The sequence below is a fragment of the Panthera onca genome, chromosome B1, assembly GCF_046562875.1.
Source record: "Panthera onca isolate mPanOnc1 chromosome B1, mPanOnc1 haplotype 2, whole genome shotgun sequence".
Taxonomy (NCBI): domain Eukaryota; kingdom Metazoa; phylum Chordata; class Mammalia; order Carnivora; family Felidae; genus Panthera; species Panthera onca.
The window spans coordinates 58,613,172-58,631,552 of NC_138342.1; the positions used below are offsets into that span (position 1 = coordinate 58,613,172).

The window sequence follows — 18,381 nt, forward strand, 5'->3', positions numbered from 1 at the left end:
AATAAGTTTATTTATTTATTTATAGAGGGCGAGTGAGTGTGAGCAGGGGAGGGGCAGAGAGAAGAAGAGAATCCCAAGCAGGCTCCACGCTGGCAGTGCAGAGCCTGGTGTTGGGCTCAACCTCACCAACCATGAGATCATGACCAGAGCGGAAATCAAGAGTGGGACCCTTAAACGACTGAGCCAGGGTTAAACGTCAGAAACCAACCTTCCCCCTCCCTTCTGGTCTAGAGAACTGCTTAGAGAAGCCCATGGAGTCCGCTCCCCACACCATACAACTCCATGCCTCCTCCAGGTGAAGAACTATTCTTTATCTTGCAAACGTGACACATAATATCCTTTTATTTGTAGGTAGCCCCACATATTTGGAATTGGATTGCCACTGGGCAAGGTTACTTGTCCCTCTAACCTTAAGTCTTTGATAATTATTGCAACTCCTAACTTCCTCATTTCCATCCGATATTCGCTCCACTACAACAGCCTCTCCTAGTATTGGCAGAGGGTGAAATCAGCGCTGTGACATCTGTCAGATGCTTTTTACTAATTTTTAAAAATTTTCCTCTGTAAAGGCTGCACCTGCAAGATACCAGAGGATCTTTTAAAGAAGGTACTTAGGATATGTTGTCCTTTTATAAGTATACAAAAGGGGGAAGTGGTAAGCATCATCAATATGCCAGGTATAGTTTGGTTCCAAACATTAAGCCAAAATCCTGCTAATTTTTGAGGAAAGAAAATGATAACGTGAAATAGTAGTAAATGCGAGTTTTAGTAGCTCCCCAACTCTCTGCAGTGACTGGATTTGGGCCATTTGAGAACAATTTCTACTGTTAAATCAACATAGGGATGGAGAGAAAAACTTGATAAGCTATTCCCAGCCTGGTGATTTAGGAGTTAAACTTTAGAGCTGACACCCCAGAATTTGGTAATCTTCCCACCCCATACAGTACTTGGCTGTAAAATCGGTGAAGTAGCCTCCTTCCAGAAGTCAGGTTTCCTGGTAATACCATAACTGGTTAGGTGCATATAACGGTGAATTTACCAACTAATCCCCTTGATTTTCAGAACAAATGGCACCCACAGGCTTGCTATTGACCTTCTGAATTGTGAATAAGATATGCTAGGCTGCCATAAGCCACTGGGTGTTCAAATGACTCCCCCCCCCCCCCCCTGCCAAATCTGAGATGCTATCTTCTTTGTAATGAAATGACAAGACAAAATTATATCAGAAAAAGAACACCCACGTATACACCTGAAATCATGCAAACGAACATTTTGAAATTCAGTGGTAATTTGAAATTCAGTGGCCTCCTGTAGACTTCCTTTCCTTGTACAGGCAAAGCTAACTATTTTGTCCCACAACAAAACTGAAGCCTGCTGCCATTGTTCTTGCGACTAGTGAATCACAAGTCAACTGTCACTGGTAAAATGGGCACAAATTAGTTCCATCTTGGAGAGAAAGGGCTTTAGAATTCACAAGTAATTGTGGAAATAACTAACATATTATGTATAATCATACGAAGAGAGCGTACATTGTAAAAATTACCAACACAGAAAGTTTGCTTGGCTGTACTATGTCTTTAAACACTAAAACTCCAAATATAGGGGCACCTGGGTGGTTCAGTCAGTCAAGTGTCTGACTTCGTCTCGGGTCGTGATCTTGTGGTTCGTGGGTTCAAATTTCACATTGGGCTCTGTGCTGACATCTTGAAGCCTGGAGCCTGCTTCGAATTCTGTGTCTCCCTCTTTCTCTCTCTGTCCCTCCCCTGCTCATGTTCTGTCTGTCTCTCTTTCTTTCTCTCTCAAGAATAAACATTTAAAAATGCTCAGAAAAGTAGATATGTTAGAGTAGATAAACTACAAAAGGCTAGAAACCCCATTAGCCAAATTTGTTCTGTAGAGGACCAGAGGAAACCCCATTTAGCAAAGGCATAAGGAAATCAGTGGTAAGAGGGACATCAGCATTATTGAGAAGCTCAGTAGTGGTGTCCTCTGTAGAACAAGGGCAGGGGAATGAGATGCTGTTACAGACCTAAACTCCCAAAGCAATAGAGGCCAAATGATGGTATTTAACCATCAGAAGCAAAGTGGGTGCAATTATTGCAATGAGAGGCAAGGTTGGTAGCCAGGAGTGGCCCAAACTATGGAGAAGTATGGGGAGGGTCAAAAATATATGATCTTCCTAGAGGCATGGTGCAAAGGCAGCCAACACAGATATTGCTTAATTTATATAACAGCAAAAAATTGAAGAAGAATGCTTAGGAGGTTTAAGGAAGCTGTCCGATGAAAAAGTCAATCCCTGGCCCAGTTTCCAGATCTGACTAGGTTTCCAGATGTAGAACCCATTAATTCAGGAAGAGGCCAGATCCCTAGGATGAAAGACCCTGAAATACCAGGGCCTATGTCATTTACTTGGGTCACCATGAATTGGGGAAGGAGTAACAGTAGGTAGTTTCAAAAATTATTGAGTATGGAAAAAAATTATTGAATATGGGGTATCAACTGATGCTGATACCCAGATATCCAATGTGATACCATACCAACATCATTACCTGTAAACTACATAATGGAGTAGCTTAAGTTCACAGTGCATCCACTGGATCCACAGAACCACCTGGTGGACATTTCCTTGAAAGCTGTTGATGGGGGGTGGGAGGGAGGGGAAAGTGGGTAATGGGCATTGAGAAGGGCACCTGTTGGGATGAGCAGTGGGTGTTGTATGGACACCAATTTGACAATAAATTTCATATTTAAAAAATAAATAAACATTTAAAAATTTTTTTAAAAAGAAAGCTGTATGCATATTGAAATGGACAAAAAAAATTAAAAAAAAAGAAAAAGAAGAAGAAAAAAAGAAATGGACATATTTGGAAGTTCACAGAACCCGCACATTAATCCCTTGACCTATGGAGTAAGAATTACCCTAGTGGTTAAGGATAAGTGAAAATGTCCGAAACTGGCTCACTACAACAAAGCTAATACATTTTTTAAATTACCATATTTTGAGGGGAATAGTAGATATCAGTTCCAGTCTTGAATACCTAAAGAAGTGATAGTCCCCATCATATCCATTTAAACCATAAGTCTGATCCTCACAAAAACCACATGGATCATGACAGATGAAAATGGAGCAAAGAAACCTCAATTTTGTTGTGCTGAATGTTTTCTATTTTTAATTTTTTTTTTTTGAGCAACCTCCATACTGTTTTCCACAGTGCACCAATACACACATTCCCACCAACTGTACACGAGGGTTTCTTTTTCTCCACATCCTTGCCAATACTTGTTATTTCTTGTCTTTTTGAGTCTAGCCATTTTGACAGGCATAAAATGATATCTCATTGTGGTTTTGATTTGTAGTTCCCTGATGCTTAGTGATGTTAAGTATCTTTTCATGTATCTATTGGCCATCTGTATGGAAATATGTCTATTCAAATATTCTGCACATTTTTAATTGGATTATTTATAGTTGTTTTGGTGTTGAGTTGCATAAGTTCCTTATATATTTTGAATATTAACCCTTTATTGAATATATCATTTATAAATATCTTCTCCCATTCAATAGGTTGCCTTTTCATTTTGTTGATGGTTTCCTTCTCTGTGCAAAAGCTTTGCATTTTGATTTAGTCCCAGTAGTTTGTTTTTGCTTTTGTTTCTCTCACCAGAGACATATCTAGAAAAATGTTGCTACAGCTGATGTCAAAAGAAATTACTGCCTGTGTTCTCATCTAGGAATTTTATGGTTTCAGGTTTCACATTTAAGTCTTTAATCCATTTTGAGTTTATTTTTGTGTATTGTGCAAGAAAATGATCCAGTTTCATTATTTTTGCATATACCTGTCCAGTTTTTCCCATACCATCTATTGAAGAGCCTATCTTTTATCCATTGTATATTCTTGCCTCCTTTGTCATAGATTAATTGACCATATAACAGGCTTTCTGTTCTATGCCATTTATCTATACGTCTATTTTTGTACCAGTGCCATACTGTTGTGATTAGTATAGCCTTGTAATATGTCTTGAAGTCTGAGATTGTGATACCTCCAAACTTTTTCTTATTTCTCAAGATTTCTTTGGTTATTTGGGGACTTTTGTAGTTCCATACAAATTTCATCTGTTCTAGTTCTGTGAAAAATGCTGTTGGTATTTTGATAGGGATCGCAGTGAATCTGTAGATTGTTTTGTGTAATATAGCCATTTTAACAATATTGGTTCTTCCAACCCATGAGTATGGTATAGTTTTTCATTTCTTTGTGTTATCTTTAAATTCTTTCATCAGTGTTTTATAGTTTTTGGAGTATGGGTCTTTCACCTCCTTGGCTAAGTTTATTCCCAGATATTTTATTCTTTTTGGTACAATTGTAAATGGAATTTTCTTAATCTTTCTGCTACTTTGTTATTAGTGTATAGAAACAACTGATTTCTAGGTATTGTTTCCTGCCACTTTAGTGAATTCATTTATTACTTCTAAGAGTCTTTTTAGTGGAGCCTTTAGAGTTCTCTATGTAATAGTATCATGTCATCTGCAAATAGTGACAGTTTAAATGTGATATCTTGACAAATTAACACAGCTTTGGCATGTGGCATGCAGCCGTTGATCCAGCAAATTTTCTTTTCTATCCCTACAAGAAAAGAGGATCAGAAGTACTTTGTATTCATGTGAGATGAACAAGAGTGTACATCCATGGTCTTACACTAGGGCTCTCTTACCTTCTATCTTAATATAGTCCAAAGGGATCCGACTGTCAGGATGTTCTGTAGAACATTGCATTAATGCATTATCTCAGTGATGTTATGTTAGTAGATAATAATAGACCAAGATCTACAAGATATACACCAGAGCATAGGAAATAAACCCACCATATCAATGAACTTTTAGGGTTCATTGGTTAGGACATATCACTGAACGTGACGTGGGGATGAGAAGCACAGGATACACAGAATACATCATTTTATAGTATTTCTACCATGTACATATAACTTATATAAATAACTTTTAGAGCATAGAGGAGAATAAAATGTGGCCTAATAATTAGTAGTTAGTGAGGTCTTAGTACTTACTATCTTTGTTCAGAATACAAATTACTTAATTGTTAAGTTTGTTTAAGTTAATTTTTTAAAAAGATTTTAGTTCTAAGCAATCTCTACACCTAGGGTGCCTGGGTGGCTCAGTTGGTTAAGCGACTGACTTCGGCTCAGGTCATGATCTCACAGTTTGTGAATTCGAGCCCCATATTGGGCTCTGTGCTGACAACTCAGAGCCTGGAGCCTGCTTCGGATTCTGTGTCTCCCCCTCTCTTTAGCCCTCCCCTGCTCATGCTCTGTGTCTCTCTGTCTCTCAATAATAAAAAACGTTAAAAAAAATTTTTTTTAAGTAATCTCTACACCCAACATGGGGCTCAAACTTACAGTCCCGGGATCAAGAGTTGCATGCCGACTAAGCCAGCCAGGCACTCCATAAGTTGATTTTTAACAACGACTGCATTTAACACAACTTTGGCTTGCAAAATTCTTGAGACTTTAACAATCACCTTCTGTGAGTTGGTTCAGTTTGACTTTGGATCATTGGCAGAGAGAGAATATTTTACCCTCCTTCTTCACTTTCCATATCTACACTTACTACTCAGGGTAGAAAGCATGAAAGATTTCCATGAAATTAAAAATGCTCTCATAGTCTAAAGTGCTTACCCTGTTGGAGCTAGCCCATACCACAAAGACCTTGATGGTGTACCTTCACCAAGCCATTTTTTTTGTGCTCCACTTCCCTTGACATGTACTTCTTTGATCATTATCATTCACAATAAGTTTTGAAAAAAAATTTTTTTAATTTCTGAAAATGCATTTACTATTGAAATATGAACATACTCTGTGTTTACACTGTCAAACATTGCAGATGACAAATCTGTTGAGTAAATACCTCCAGAACCGAAATGGAAAAACTCCAAAGCAACTGAAAATTATTCCAATTTCCTGCACTCTGGAAAAAAGTAAGAGAAGTAAGGGAAAGGATCATAAGGATATGGTAGGCAACAGGTAATGAAGGTCCCTGCTCTGGGTCTGCACTTGAGAGGGCCCCACTCAGGCATGCAGTCATACTCCTCTCACTGAGCAAAGAGTCTACAGGACCAAGGGGGGTGGCCACCAGAATCCATGTATCCTTCTTATAAACCACATTTTATACTCAAACGGCCCTGAGCTGTTTCAGGGCCTGTGAAGGCCTTATCCCCAAATTCTTGCCTCTGAGGTGAACCACTTCTGCACCTCTGGAACAGATGGGTAACCAAGAAGCTACTTGTTGCCTAGTGGGGAGGAGTTGGGATAGAACATGAACTTGTAGCTACATATTCTAATGTATATATACAAGGTCCTTCACAGTGTGAGACAGACCAAGGTAGGTAGAGAAAAGTCAGGCCATAGGCCAGCCCTCCATCTATAGTTTTGCTAGGACCATCAAATAGTAGAGGTGAGCCTACGGAAGAATATTTTGAGTAGAGAGATCATTAAGTGGAGATGTTTCTCATCCTTGGTGTTAATCTTCTTAGTATCAACACAGAAATCACTAGGCCTTCTCTTGAACCCATAGGTTAGCAATCTTTTCTATTTCTATGACCACTGAGGAAAGATGGTACTACCATGACCAATCCCATTCCCTCCCTCCCCCGGACCTGGGTCCTGTCAAAGCTAATCTTCTAGAAGTTCACATTCAGAATTTTTTGTAAATCAAGTCTCACTGCCTAGGTTTGTTACCTAAGAGACTTGTGACCTGCACATTTTCATGATTAATTAGTTGTTTATTTGGGGCCCCTCATTGGATCCAACAATGCTCCGTGTTCAGGTGTATTCCATATTCTTAATAAAGCCTGATTCCTTCAGAAATTCTCAATCCTACTTACCCTGATTTAGTGTTTGTGAGAGTAATCAGTTCCAGGGCACATAAGTACCTTGTCAACATGCAGTGTTCCACACTGACTCTGAAAGGATCCTTGAGGGCATCAGTAACTTCAGAGTCACTGCCATCCAGTGCTGGGCCTGTTTGTCATTGTTTTTAAAAGACCATACTCTAGGGGTGCCTGGGTGGCTCAGTCGGTTAAGCATCTGACTTTGGCTCAGGTCATGATCTCATGGCTCATTGGTTCGAGCCCTGCGTCGGGCTCTGTGTTGACAGCTTGGAGCCTGGAGCCTGCTTCAGATTCTGTGTCTCCCTCTCTCTCTCTGCCCCTTGCCCACTTGTGCTCTGTCTCTCACTCTCTCTCAAAAATTAAAAAAAAAAAAGTAAAAAAGACCATATTCTAGTGTCTCATCACCATGTTTAGTCCCCTGCTCTCCAGGGTCACCAATTCCTTGATACAAGAAAAAGAATCAAAACATTTTGTGCATCTACTGTCAAGTGCCATCATTTTTATCTTATTTGAAGTCAGTGAGATGAGTCCAAATAATCTCTTATTTAATCTCACCTTCCTTAGAAAACTTGCAAGGCTTGGGAAGGGAAATGATAGTTTTAAAAAAAGAAAACCTAAGGGGCACTAAACTCTAAGCAAGCCATCATAGTCTTTTTGAGAGTAGACTTACTCCCCATGTGAATACATAAATATAAATATGTAATTTATTTGTTATGTATCCATGTATATATAATATATATGTATATATGGTCATGTATGTGAACATATTTGAGAGCAATGAAAAAGGGTGGCATGGAATTCCAGAAGAGAGACACTTTGGAGCCAACTAGAATATGACACATTCACATTGTTTCCTAACAAAAAGGGAATGTCTCAAAAATGAAATCAGTCTTCATAAGCAGAACTCTTAGATGTCTCATTCCACTGCTCTCACAATTGCCCTATCTCTTGTGAACTTTATGAACCACTGAGTACCCATCCTCTGAGAAGGCTTCCTCTGTTGTCTAATTCACAGTGTTCAAGTTCTCAGGGTGCCTTTTGACTAGAGTCTTCCTTATGGCCAATTCCTTGAGGAATTAATCCAGCTTCATTTCAGTACCACACAGGGACAGTTGTTCCTCTCTAACTAACTTATTTTAAATCATCCTCTGAATGAGGAAATTCTCTGTAGGACCTCACTGTCTCTAATTGCTTCCCACTTGTAATCATCTTTGAAGGGAAACATCTGCCATTGCCTTCAGGGTGAGTGCTTGGTTTTGTTTTCTTTTTCTGGTGTCTCAAAGCACTCACCTCCCTCTCCTTTATTTGGGATTGTGTAGGTGAGGTATATTGTGATACCTTTTCCCCTGCTGGGAACAAAACTCACATACTTTAATCGATGGACAGTCAGTGTTGATTCGCCTCTTAGATTTCTATTTGTCCTGCTGACATTGTAACCATTTACGAGCATTTTGCTTACATTCTCTTTTCTTTCTTGTTTTAAATAGAAATTTTAAGTGGAGAGGAACCAAGTCTGTCCCCTGATTATTTTAAAATCTAAGAAAAATAAACTTGCTACATCTATGTAACCTCATTAGCTGTGGCTGCCAAATGATAAGATGTTAAAAACTTACTCTGTGTGTAATATTGTCATAGAATGGTTAATGTGGAAATAAACAAACCATGGTTATGAAATTCACATTTTGCTGATAGTTTACTGAACCAAATTAAAAAGAGAAAGGTTTCTAATATTAGGTATTAATAGTTTGGGTACTTATTGTTGCAAATCAAAGACCAATGAGTTTTAAAGCTATTCCATATAAACTATTTTACATATACAAAAGCCATTTCTTCAAAGATATTAAGCAAAAATAAGAGAAAGTATTTTAAAAAGAGGTAGGAAGATATATATAAAGTGGAGATATGTCTTCAAAATGAAATCATTTTCTCGACCATTTAAACCTTTTTTTTAAGTAATGCTGCTCTTTATGTATGTATAAACTCAGACATACAGATTTGAATTAATTGCAATCTTTGGTTCCTGACACACTCTCACCATTGATCTATGTATGGTCTCCTCTTCATACATATGTATGCACATATTTTTAATAAGTAATAAATTAAGAAGTTAATTAATTTAACAAATTTAATAAATCCCTACACCCATCATGAGAACTAGAATTTTATTTTTAAAAATTTTTTAAAGTGTATTTTTATTTATTTTGAGAGAGAGACAGGGAGCAAGTGGGGGAGGGGCAGAGAGAGAGAGAGAGAGAGAGGGAGACAAACTCCCAAGTAGGTTCTGTGGTGTCAGCACAGAGCCTGATGGGGGGCTTGAACGCACAAACCATGAGATCATGACCTGAGCCAGAGTCAAGAGTTGGAGACTTAACTGACTGCATCACCCAAGTGCCTGAGAACTAGAATTTTAACAGTAACTTATATATCTCTATGATTCTCCCCCACCTGTTCCCCTTCAACTTCCATTCAAAGTAACTATTATCCTGGATCCCTTGCATTTCATTCCCTTGTTCTTTTAAAAATAAAGTTTTATTTTATAAGTTTCCTTAAAAATGGTCTATTTTTGTTGTTTTTAATTTTTTAAGTATATCATATTGTATATGATGTTCTGGAACTTTTTTACACTAAATATTATACCATATATTATATGAACATGACTCCATATTGTTAGTTGTAGATGTAAGTTTTTATTTCTGTGTTTTGACTATTTTAAAGAATGCTGCCTTCCTAATAGATCTTGATGGCACATTATAACCAAACCCAAATGATTAACTATCAAAAAGCTGGTTTGTCTTTCTTTGAAGGCAAAGAGAGAGGTTTGCTTAGTTTTCAAATGCTCCCAGAAGTGAAGACAGAGCTTTGATATTTAGATGGGAGTTAAGAGTTTGGGGGAAATATTGAGTCTCTTTGAATGCTCATATGCCTCTAACAAAAAGAGTAAGAAAAACAAAAAGATAAATAACCAAATTCAAACAAGTTGAATATTTTTTATCCTTCTATACAAGTCCTCTTTGAAGGTATATATAATCTAAATTTCATGTTAATAACAATGATTTTTAAAAGACTTTATTCTCCTATGAGATTCACCTATTTATGTTTACTAATGCTTAGAGAATATGTTGCATATATCACAACTATTCATTCTGTCAGTCACATTAACTGCTTGGAATCTGATCTGGTCTTCCTGCTTCCACTCACTCATCCAGGCCCACTGCCTATGAAATTATTTGAGGCTGCCTTAACTTTGAAACTATGGTGGGAAATGGAAAAATTTCTAATGATTGTGCCAGGACTATTATCTTCTGATTCTCCTGATATTATTAACCTCAGGGTGCTATATCTAAGCAGAGGTCAGGGGAATAGTCTTCTTTCTACTACTATCTCATATCCGGATTCCTGTGTGCTGCCCAAGAAGCCCTCCTTGTTGTCCCAGTGTCAGGATTTGCTAGAAGTCTCTCTTTCCTTAAGTCTCAGAAACAATTCCATGACATTGTGCTAGGAGACAGATGCTTGAAACAGACAGCTTACTGCCTTCTTCTGTATCCCATCCCATTCTCCTCTTTCTTGACAGTCAACCTTCCCCTTGTTAATCAATTCATGCAACTAGATATCTTCAGACCGCCCACCGTGTCAGCTCATTACATTTTCCTGTGTTTGCAAGAATCTCAGTGGAGGAAGCAACTTGGGCTCAAGGTAGGGTGGGACGCCTCCTTAATATTGCTTACGAGAGCTTTAATATGCAGTACTATAGACATTACATTAATACTATTCCTTCCTCTTCACGCTCTCACCAAATAAAAAGATCATCAGAGAAACAAATAGATCTGAATAATTTCCAATATCTCATTAAACTTTTTAGTCATCATCCCTCTGGGCTTAAAAATGTGAAGAGAGAAAGAAACTCAAATAACCCCCCACATCTCCACTTCCCACCAAATCTACCACACCTGCATAGTGTCTGGCGTGTAGAAAGCACTTAATCCCTATCTGATGAATGAAAGGATGTGCAAACCCTCCCTGCCCATCTACAACTTAAGATTCAAGGAACATGAAAGCAGCAGAAGTGGGAAAAAGGGAAGGAAACAAATTTAAACTAGCAAAAATGACTAGTTCACAGTGCCCAGAAATCCTCAAACACTTAAATGCAGGAGAGGGTCTGATAGTTGCCGAAGTAGAAGCAGAATGCCATTGTTCTCTTTTCTTCCCCACCTCAAGCTCTGTATCCCCCTTTGTGCAACCAGTAACTGGTTTGGGAGAGGATGTTTAACAAATAATTATAGGGGTGCCTGGGTGGCTTGGTCGGTTAAGCGTCCGACTTCAGCTCAGGTCATGATCTCACAGTTCGTGAGTTCGAGCCCCACGTCGGGCTCTGTGCTGACCACTCAGAGCCTGGAGCCTGTTTCAGATTCTGTGTCTCCCTCTCTCTCTGCTCCTCCCCTGTTCATGCTCTGTCTCTCTCTGTCTCAAAAATAAATAAACGTTAAAAAAAATTAAAAAAAAACCAAACAACAAAAAACAAGTAATTATAACTACAGCCAGCTTTGCCTTTGTTCTAATTTCTCTAAATTCTTATTTATCCTACTCTACTTTGCCTAGTGTTTATTCTCAACATAATCTATTTCACCACAGTATTCATGAACATATTCCCTTTAATAAGCAATGGCATGATTGCCTTGACAAAGAAAATGAGGAAACATCTCCTTTTCTAGAGCTCAAAATGATGTACTACAGAGTAAAATGACCTCTTATACCTTTATACAATATAAATGCTTAACAACTTTTTTTTTTTAATATTAGCTGAAGTCTTACAAAAGGGAAGAAAATAGAAACTAATTGGGTCTTGGAGATGACAATAAAGCTGTTCAGACAGCCAACCCAGAGGACATATTCCTGCTTCGTCTGGGATAGCCCAAATCGGCCAAGGTCAAATTTACAAAAGAAAATGCAGGTGATTTATTTGTGACTTCTAGTCAAGTGCTCTTGAAACTCAAACCATTTTGGTTATTTTTGTAACATATTAGAAAGCATATTTCATCCCCCCACCCTGCCCCTCACCCAATAAAGCATATTCCAAATGTCTTCAGTTGAAGGTCCTAGCTTGTCTCCCTATACCTATTTTGAAACAATAAAGTTTTGCATTTGTAGGCTGGATACGGAGAAACCCTCATTTTCATTTTTTGCATTACAAAGCTATGTCATTCCTTGTGAGACACTTGAGCAATTTAAATTTCCTTTTAGAACTTACAGACATTGGTGGATCAAAGAACCTGACCTTAAGCAAACAACTTCATAAGTTCGATTCTAAAGGGATTAGATGCTAGTTCTAGAAGACTCCAAGAGCTTGCTTTGCCAAGCCTAGGAATATTTTTGCTTTCTATTGGGTATACTATCTTCTCCTACATTCCTTGTCCAAATCTTATGCCCAAATCACACATTCATTCTTTTAATGGTCTATATTTCACCCATTCTAGGATTTCTCCATCATTTCCAGACTCATCTATCTTTATGTCACTTCCTACAATAATGAGGTGGGGCTCTTCCCAGTCCCAGATACCACTCTTTTCTATCTCTTACTCCCAGATGACTATGGTTAAAAATAACAGTAAACTAACTCCTAAAAAATACAATATCAAAGGATTTGAAGACTGGAAATATTTAAAAAAAAAAAATTTAGTCCACTATCTCAATTATACTTTGGTCATGAGGTTCGAAGAATCAAGTAGCTCGTTCAGATCATACCTAAAAAGTAGATCCTTCCCACTAAACAACATGACCTTCACATGACTTCACAAAGAGACTGCATCTTTGTTTTAAGCTAACTTCAGTTACCGAGTTATACAACTTAACCAATCAAATACTAGATGTTTGCAGAAACTCATAGAATAACTAAATAAATATAAAATAACGCTTCACTTGTTTGTAGGCCTCTTCCCAATTTGAATGATGTATACCCAGCAAAACTTAGAAACCAAAAAAGACCCTAATGATATTCAAATAACAATTTTAAACCCTAACATTTATAATGTCTATGTACTTCTTATGCCAAATACTTTACATGTCTTGTTTATGAATCCTCATGACATTCTTATGAAATAAGTACAAGTATATTAAATATAAGAAAATTGAGCATTAGAGAGGTTAAAGGATTTGCTTAGGATCACTACCACTAAGTGATAAAGATGGGATTTGAATGATAGTCTCATCAATTCCAGAATCCATAGTCTTAACCACTATGCAAGTAGTTTGCTTATAGCACTCTCCGTGAGATGTTGAGGATTTTCTTTACTGTTGATTTACATACAAGCTTATTTTTTGGTCCAGAAAAGATCAGGAACTACAGGAACTACAAATTAAAAGAAGTAGGACCCTGTACCATATAATAGCAGAAGAATCGACTGACAGAGCAGATTTTCAGAAGATACTAGCCGAGGTGATTTTGAATTTCTGAAAATCTCCCCATAAAAATATATGGAGCAACAACAATGGCAAAACCAAAAATCCATAGACAGCACCTCCCACAAAACTAGGGACAAGCTATTTTCACATAAGCTGGTAGAGTCAAACCACCTGAACTGCTTTATCGGCATGTATGTAAGAAGAATTAGGGGGAAGGGAATAAGGCACATGATGTTCATAAGATAGGGGAGCCCCTAATCAGCAAAACAACAGTGGGCCATTCTGAGAAAAGTAGCTAAAACGGACAGCAGTTTGGCAGGTTCCACATTATGCATTAGTACAAGGAGACTGCGCTACAACAGAAGTTTGTACAGAAGAGAAGGCTGTGGTTCTGTAGTAAAACAAACAACAGAAGAGGGAACTTAGGTCTATGAGCTAGGGAAGCTAACCTGGCCCACTTCTCCTTCCAGAAGTTCAGAAAATCCATTTTACTTGAAGTGAAAAAGATCACAGTGGAATTCAAAACAAAGGTATCATAGGAAAAACAACGTGGGATGGAGAAACATTGTCCCTACAGACAAATAGCAGAGCAGGAAGATACATCAATCAGACCTGGGTATACTGTAATATCGTATTTTGAAACAATTTCTTAATTTCTTACAGAAACCAATAAAATGATGGACAGTATGATAAACAACATAAATCTGAATCAGGAGAACACCAAAATTGGTGATTGAAGAGGTGATTGAAGAGAAGGAAGATTTGAAGAGAGTTGACAAAATTCAGGAAAGAATTAGAATAATAGAAATAATTATTTCAGAAACGCAGACTAAATTATGTGGTATACAAGAGTGAATACACGCAATAATAACTATTTTAAGAGACCTATCAGATGGAAAACTATTCAAACAAAATGGACAGGTTTAGAAGATAGAAAATCTAACACACATGTAAATGTGTATGTTTAAGTGTATATAATAGGAGTTGAAGAAAAAAAACAGCTGAATACAACAAATACTAAAAACCACTAAAACAAGAAAAACTTGTTTTATCATTTCTCTGAAATAATAAAAAATATTTAAAACTGCATTTTGAAATGGCATGCTTCATATCTGGGAAAAACAACCCAAAACAGTTAATACCACGATGTATTTTACTAAAATTACTGGACTTTCAAGGAAAAGAAAAATTTGCTGGGCATACAGCCAAGGAGACAAGACACCCATAAAGGTAAGAAAATGATATCATCATCATATTTTCCAACAGAAATTCTCTATTCCAGAAGACAATGGAGTAATAAATTTATGACTTTCAAGGAAAGTATGAGTAAAGAACTTTATACCAATTGAAACTTTTATAAAGGCGTAAAAGCTTTTAGGATAAGCAAGGACTCAGAGAATACTGTTCCCATGAACACTTCCTGAGGAATGTGCTAGAGAATAAACTTCAGATTAATGCATGGTATAAGGAAGTAATATATGGTATGAAGAGCCTACATGCTGTAATGATGTAGATTCACTACAACTATCAAAATGTGAGAGAAGAGAAAAGTATATGAAAAGCAGAACAAGCAGAACAATTTCTTCTAGTAATTGGGTAATTATGTTAATGTAACTGAGAGCCAGGACTTTTGATATGAAAGAAATGAGGCATTTATTTAAGATTAATAAGGTTAGCAAAAACTCTATAGCTTTGTTATGGACTGAATGTTTATATCCCCAAAAATTCATAGGTTGATTCAATGCACAGAGTTTGGAAACGTAATATTGAAGACTCGATATTATGGTATTTTGAGATGGAGCCTTCGGGAGGTAATTAGGGTTAGATTAGATTAGGGGGTGGGGCCCTCACAATGAGATTCATGGCCTTATACGGAGAGAAAGAGATTTCCATCCCCTAGCCCCCACTTATGCACCAAGGAGAGACCACATGGGAACGTGGCAAAAAGGTAGCAGTATGCAAGCCAGGAAGGGTTGTCACTAGAGCTCAACTACGATGGCACTTCGTCTCCAGAACTATGAGAAAACACATTTCTGTTATTTAAGCCACACAGTCTCTGGTATTTTGTTATGGCAGCCCAGGCTAAGACAACTCCAAAATATGGTCTGGATAATATTCTAATGAACTTATAATACATTTTATCTTTAAAATATACGTATATGTAACCTAAGTTCTGCACATTGAATCTGCATAGAAACAATGACAACCCAGTAACAACTAAATACCTGTTATCCTCATTGTTCTCTGTATTGTTTTCCACTGAAGGAACCAGAGTCCCTTAAAGAAATAGCTAATTGTATATATAAGAAAGAAAAAATGCAATGTGAGTTAGAAGATCTGGCCATGACAGAAAGCAAGGAGGCCATCAGAGGCTCCTAAGATTAAGTCTAAAGAATTCAATAAACAACTTCAAGAGGCTCTCACTGGTGACAGTGGAAATAATTTGAACAGTAGTAAAAATAATAACTAGAAAACATACATACATTCATTTTGTTTATGTTTAAATTCATATATTCATTTTTATCTCTTGAAGAACCCTCATAGGTCCCGAAGGATGTTAGGAGCATTTCATTATTTTGAAAACAGTGAAATAAAGAAAAAGAACAAAGCATTTATCATATCTTCCTACATAAACATCAAGCAAATATTTAATGAGGAAAATGTTCTCTTTAAATAATATTCCAGATAATAAATGAAGAAGAAAAAATAGAAATTTCACTCTCATTAATACTAAAAAATCCAGGTAATGATCATCAGTGGTTGGTAACAACACAAAAACAGAGACAATCAAATATCATGTACCCCCAATTAAAAAAAAAAAAAAAAAACAAAAAACACACCACCTAGTAGTTTTGCAAAAAAAAAAAAAAAAAAAGGATTAAACCTGGATTTTATCAATTTTCTAGATAGAATCAACAAATTTCAGGGGAAACAGGGGACAGAGGAACATGTCAAATGACACTGCAGAGATACAACTAGCAAAATCCAGACTATGGGAAACTACAGAACATAAAATTTGTTACCTTCAATAAAAAGACAAGGGAAGGGGAACTTCTATAAATAAAAGAGACATACTAAAGAATCACGATGTGTGAATATCATTTAAATCCAATTCAAAACTATATATTTATAGTCTCACATGTCTCCACTGAGGTAATAAGCACAATGCAGGCAACTTTGACTAAATTGGGGGGAGCAAACCAAGAAAATACAAGGAAAAAAAAGTTAAAATTTTAAAATAATGTGTAGTAATATATGCTAAGAAGAGCACCTGGCATACAGGTAAATAACTAAGTATTAGTTAATATAATGAAAACAGCTAACAAATATAGCCCTCACTGTATACCAGACGGTGATCGATCTGTAGTTTATAAAAATATTATGACATCTAATCCTCAAGTAACTCTATAAATAGGTACTGATATCAGTTTTATTTTACACATGAGAAAACCAGAGCACACCTGCATTAAGTAGCTTGTTTGGGATGGGCTAGTTAATGGTGAAGCCAGATTGGAGGTCAAGGAACCTGGTATCAGAACCTATACTCTTCACCACTGCATGATACTATTTCTTATAATGATTGTTAGCATGCATTTTCTCAGGGAAGGGACGAGATCAAATTTTTATCTTATATTTTCTATATTATGGTACTTGTTGGATGTAAATGAATTAGATTCAGCTCTGATCACCAGTCCCTTATGCTCTGGGCCAAGGGAAAAGTGAAGCAAGAGACCGTTCTTTCTTCTCTCCCCCAACAGTGGAGCTGGAAATCAGAGGACTTTCAAACTAATTTTTAGCAAAATAGTAAAGGTCAAAGTCAGAGTACTTTTTCCTAAATGGGTTGTTAAAGGAAGAAGTTACGTCAGATAGGTCAGGAGCCAAAGTGCACATTTCTATCTTATTTACTATTTTCTGTGATAAAGTTGTTTCATTCACCAATAAGTATGGGTTGGAATTCTTCAGAATAAATATCAAGTTGAGATATGAAGTAAAGATAGAATGCAATGCCTCCTTCAAATAATCTTCAATGTTTGAAGAAGCACATTGATATGTTTATCCACATCTGCCTTACCTTCTACCAAGGCTGCAAAACTAGGAATTCTATTTAATTTATAAAATACAGTATTTGGTATTTTGTTGCTGTTAATCAAGATTGAATTTATTTTGCCAATAGCTGAAATAGAACCAACTGTATTTATGGAAAATAGAGTAAATACTAATTTTTTAAAGCTTGTCTTCCCAGTAGGGGGAGCTGCAATGCTAGCTGACTAGGACAAACCAGCCTGACTCCATTTCCTTTCTAAATCTGAATACAGTAATGGACTTACTCAAGTTTAACCTAGAGATGTCTTGCCCCAATATTTGTTTTGTACATTGGTTCTCAGCCCTCCGTGTGAGTCAAAATCATTTAGGGTTTGTTTTGTTTGTTTGTTTGTTTGTTTTAAGTTGTGGAATAGTTCAGGATACCTTAGGTAATGGTTTTTTGGGTTTTTTTGTTTGTTTGTTTTTTTGTTTTTGTTTTGTTTTTTTTTAAAGTACTCCCATGACTCTATTTTATAGCCAAGATTAACAAGCCCTGGCCTGGTAGAGGAAAGAAAACACATTCAGAAGGACGTAGAGGAGCAGTAATATCATAAAATAAAAGCCTTTTATAACAAGCATTTGTGAGTTTCAGCATGTAATCCAATAGTATAAAGCTTAACGAACTGCAAACAATGTTTTTCACTTATAAAAACATGGTTCTTTTTTGCCTAATATTCAGAAAGTAAGAAATTTGGGTTTTATATTTTAAAAATATCTTCCTCAGGCCTGAAATGTGTTGAGTTTTCAAGAGCAACCTTGTGTGACAGGTAATATGTTACTGTGGACCTTCCACTGCCTCTTGCCTTTTCCAATCAATTGAAGTTTGCCAGAGCAGCAAATGAATATAGTCATTTCTAGAAGCTCTTTTCAGTAGTGCATAACATGCACTTTTTACTTTCTGCAGCTGTGAAAAGACAGACCTTTGCCACACAGAGAAAGGTGATATTATTATAAGTGCATGAGATGAAAATGGCAAGAGTGCAGTCACTTCAGAATTAGCCTCAAT

The 18,381-nt window shown here is 36.9% G+C and overlaps 1 long non-coding RNA gene across 3 annotated transcripts in view; it reads right to left on the bottom strand.

Annotated features, from left to right (window-relative positions):
* Nucleotides 1–18,381, bottom strand: part of LOC132692447 (uncharacterized) — a 75,146-nt gene that overhangs the window by 35,960 nt on the left and 20,805 nt on the right. Inside the window, exon 3 of one of the 3 annotated variants that reach the window (XR_009616357.1) lies at nt 5,883–5,974. The exons of the other annotated variants lie outside the window; for them this stretch is intronic. This is a non-coding gene — a long non-coding RNA (uncharacterized LOC132692447). Of the gene's footprint in view, nt 1–5,882; nt 5,975–18,381 lie in introns of those variants that run through there. 3 annotated transcript variants of the gene reach the window in all.